Raw genomic sequence first — 4,735 nt, forward strand, 5'->3', positions numbered from 1 at the left:
TCAGCAAATATGCGTTCTTTCTGCTTTCTTCTGCTAACTTAGGCTTGCTCTTCCTTTCCAGCTACATTTTTAGCATGCTTTTAGCTAATTTCAGCTGTTTGCTTTAGCAAGTTCTTCTGCAGCATCCACACTGCATTTTCGCAGGAAATGCATTTCTCTAGTTTTGCAGTAGTTTCAGAAACCTGTGGATCCCCGAGCACTCGATGCAGAGCAGCACTCCCAGGTTGATGGAGGCCCAGCACGGAGCCGCTTGGCTGCAGTCGCTACACAGCTCGTTGCCTGGCAGGTTCTGTACCCGCTGGAGGAGACTCTCCCCCCCTCCCCGAAACGCCTTGTCAGCCCTCTCCCCCCTCTCCCGGGGCTCGCTGGCAGAGTCGATGCTGCTGGTGGAGGGCGAAGCCGTCCGGTCCAAACGCTGCAGGACAAGTTGCACGTCCAGGGTTAGCTGAACCCAAGAAGCGATTTCAAAAGTCAAACTAGGCAACGTTTCCTGCACGTGACTACACGCTGTACCTCGACGTAATAGTTGTCGCCGATGTCTTTGTAGGCGGAAGCGATGCTCGCCTGGACCGCTTGGATCCAGGCCTGCCGCAGCTTCTCAGACTCGGCTTGCAGCATGCAGCTCCTGCAGGAACCAAAAGGCAGCACGTCTCATCCGTCAGTCCGTTTTAATCATATTTATCCAAAATGTCACGGCACATGAAAGAATGAGAGTCGGACACAGATTCACAGTATTTAAACAAAACGTTCAAACAAAAACATAAAAATGTATCACAAGATCCAACTGCTTCTAAAAGAACTGAAATATGTCTTTTACTACTGTCACATAATGCTACACCAGCGATTAGACTGAATTTATTTATTTATAGTAAAGTACAGTCGAGGTCACACGTTGTATGTTCCAGTAACTTTTTTGCAAACGTAGCAGTTTTATCTGACTAGTTGGGACAGAATTCATACTAGTCAGTCAAAATGTCACCGAGCACAAAAATCCTAATTGTTTGCTCACTGGTGGGCCTCTGCACCAGCAGCCTGTTTAAGAACGGGACAGACATGCTTACTTTTTAGCTACTTAAAACCATTTTCAAGCATCCAAATTCAGGGAAATCTCCTTATTTGCTGAGTAACAGGAAAGGACGGGGATATTATTTTATTACGTACCACAGAAACCCACACACCGTCTCAGGAATGTTATTGAAACTAAATTCAACTACAAGAATGGTATGACGGAAAGCACGACACCGAAGTTTTAACAGGCATACCACAAACCTTGAACTACTATAACACTTTGAATACTAGCTAAAACAAGTGTTTTGTTGTTGTTGCAAGAAGACATTTTCAGAGTGAGTCCTTTATTTTGGCACTACAATCATGCCAATCTGATGCACTCACTTAGTGGGTGAAACCACCTCGAAGCAGAACCTCCTCTCATTGTCCTCACACGGTTTGACTGAGCACAACCTCAGATCCTCGACCACAACCGTCAAAGAGTCCTGTCAGCGGCGGAGAAGAGTCAGGGATTAACTACAAATTACGTAGAGCCGGTTACATTAATTATAATGGACAGTCAAAGCAAGTCGGTGCACAGATACTTTGCTACGTTCACGTGCGTGACAAAGAACGATTCAGTCTTTGCAAAGAAAAGAAAAAGTTGGAATTTTAGGGAAAGAAAATCTACGTAACTAAAAAAATAGGTCAAGTAAGAGATCCGATTTTACCTTGAGTTTCTTTTGGTAGACCAGCTGGCTGTTTTGGATGGAAAACCACCGCCTACAAGAACCAAAAGGTAAAAAAAAAAAAGTTAATGAGCTCAATTTGCCAGAGGTGCAGTCGCTTAAACGTCCGCGAGCTGGGACGGATCCTGTTAAAGGAAAAGCAACAGCTATGATAAAGTATGCGCATGAGAACAGTGTGGAATACAACAAACGCCACCAGAGTCTGGTAAATACAACGCCGCTGTACTTTTCTGTTGTCCTAACAGGGATTAGTTGTGAAGATTCAGTTAGAGGTAGATCAGGTTCTTCACCTGTTCCAGGTCTTGAAAGCGTTGCTGGCTCTCTTGAACAGGTAGCCCTCCATGACCACACCATTCGGAGCATCCACATTGAATTCCAGCTTTGGGTCATCGTAAGAAAAATCCTGCAGGGAGAACATACGAGGACATGGTCAGGATCGGGCTTCTCTGGCGGTCCTGACCAAATGACCACCATCGTTCTGCAAACATCAGAGCTGAACAACAAAGATGGTTCTGTCAGGTGGTCCAGCGGAGGTGTGTGTAAAGTCCACCTGAACATAAAGAAATATGGACGTGCCGCTGCTGTGTTGTGTTTGCTCCCTCACTCAAGCCTCACTATAGGATCAGGTTAAATATAGAGAATATGTCAGCACCTCTCCACCTGTCGGGTTAAAACTCGTCTATTTTCTTCTCCGTCTTGATTTTCAACAAGAAAGATGTTGTTTTTATTAAAGGCAGATGTTACTCGCTCAGCACAGAGAAAAACACAACCGGACACACTGTGTCAGAGCAGCAGAGGCTGCGGGTGCGTTTCACTTTTGTTAGATGAATCTCTGGTTTTGCGGTAAGGTGATACGAAGCACAAGGCAGGCGGGACTCCGGCACACACACACACACATGCATGTGCATGCACATTTGCACACAGATCTCTCATTGTGTGTTGAAAGCATTAGTGCTCTTCTGACTTTTTGTTCCAACAACCAGCACTTTTACACACCAACATCTGCAACTCTTGTTCCATTCATTGCTCAACAAAAGCTTTTAGGGGTTTAAGGTTTCAACAAAGGATTTTATTTAGTTCCTGAATAAAGATAAAAATGATGAGCGGCCATTGATTTCAGGCCGACTGAAGATAAAAACAACGTGGAGCCAAAAGCCTGCTGGACTGTGACGCATCAGTCGGCCTCTTCTCTGGCTGCTCACAGATTAAGAGACGAGACGTTTCTAAAATGTTCATCCAGGTTGAACACATTTGCATATAAATATCACAGAAGAGGCCACAAGATAAACTTATCTTCCACTGACTCGTGGAAATGGGTCATTAAAGTCTGAACCAACAGTGTTGTGGAGAAGTCTCGAGTCATACGTTTGATATTTTCTATCCGATCACCTAGATATTCGTGTAATCTGTTAAAGTGGCCCTAATCTCTAGACGCTCTTTCTCTTTGAACGCCGGCTGCATTTCTTCTAATTTTCAGATCAGTACCCGGTAAAAGGACCCCTCAATTGAAGCGTTGAAGCTGCGTTGATCAACTTAGCAAAGAAACACGTTCAGACTAGACTTTTAGAAACTTTGTCAGCAGTGCGTCGCCAAAAACACCACCTGGTTTATTTTCTTTCAATCTACATGAAAATTTAATAAAACAAACTAACAAAAAAGAACAAAAACAGTCTGACACATGAATGAAAATTTTAGCATCAACAAGTTGTTGAGGAGCATTAAGTGTAGGACCACTAGACTGAGGAACAGCTTCTACCCTGAAGCTGTTGGACTCATGAGTCTCTAACCAGAAAGAAGAGTTCGGTGTTGAAAAGTGTTCATGTTCGGGCTGCTGTTTTTACGCCACATCGTGTTACATTATTAGTGTTTAGTGTAAATCTTAGATCCTTATTTACTGTTCTTTTTATACATTATATTTTTGGGTGTAACTGGGACTGTGAGTACATCATTTTCTTCCACCTCGTGCACCACATGGGATGGAAACGACAATAAAGTTGACTGGAACTTGTGTTCCATCGAGCCATGTGCTGAAAACTTGTCACACAGTAGACGATCAACTGAAAAAAGTATGTGTCGAAGATCAAAGTCCATGCTCAATAATCCAGGTATAAAATCCAACATTTTTCAGTCTTGGACTTTGTTGTTTTCAACCAGTTTGACACGACTGTCAACAAGGAAGAGGGCCGGCAATGGAGGAGGGGCGTACCAAAGAGACCATCTTAGCACAAGCAGAACTGGTTTGTTCCACTTTGGAGTAAGCTGTTGGGGGAAGAATCAGTTTTGTTGTGTGTTTCCTTGACTGATGAAGCCTTCTGGATGGAAGGCAAACGTTTCAGCACAAAAAAAAAAGAAACTGTCCAGATGACCTGACTGAAAAATGTGTCTAAGGCTTTGATGAATTATTCGCTTTTTTTTTTTAAACATGAATTTCAGAAATAGTTCATCTGCTGTAGATAGTTTTTAAAGTCCCATATTTCTTTTGTCCTGCACGTGTCCACCATCTTAATTTATTTAATAACACACTGCACATTATTCTGTCATGGTCAGGTACAAGAACTGGACAGAAAATGAGTGAAAAGCAGCCAAAGTCCATAGAGGAATTATTGAAACACCTCCAGAAGACCTACTACAGAGATGACAAGAAGGTCTGGCTGCTTGGAAGCAAAGCATCACAAACAGGGCTGGTTGGAAATGGACTGTTGCATTTCCAGTCCAGTCTGTTGGAGTTCACCTGGACAGACTGGACTGGAGATGCAACAGTGAAGCGTCTACAAGAAGGGACAGAGCAGACTGTACTTCTTGAGGAAGCTGAAGTCCTTCAACATTTGCAGCAAGATGCTGCATATCTTCTATAAGTCTGTTGTAGAGAGTGTCATCTCTTCTGCCATCATCTGCTGGAGGAGCAGCACCAGAGCAAGTGACTTAAAAAAGATCAACAAGCTCATAAAGAAGGCTGGCTCAGTTCTGGGGACTCCTCTAGAACCTTTGGAGATGATTGT

The sequence above is a fragment of the Nematolebias whitei genome, chromosome 7 (assembly GCF_014905685.2).
Source record: "Nematolebias whitei isolate Nwh7 chromosome 7, NemWhi1, whole genome shotgun sequence".
Taxonomy (NCBI): domain Eukaryota; kingdom Metazoa; phylum Chordata; class Actinopteri; order Cyprinodontiformes; family Rivulidae; genus Nematolebias; species Nematolebias whitei.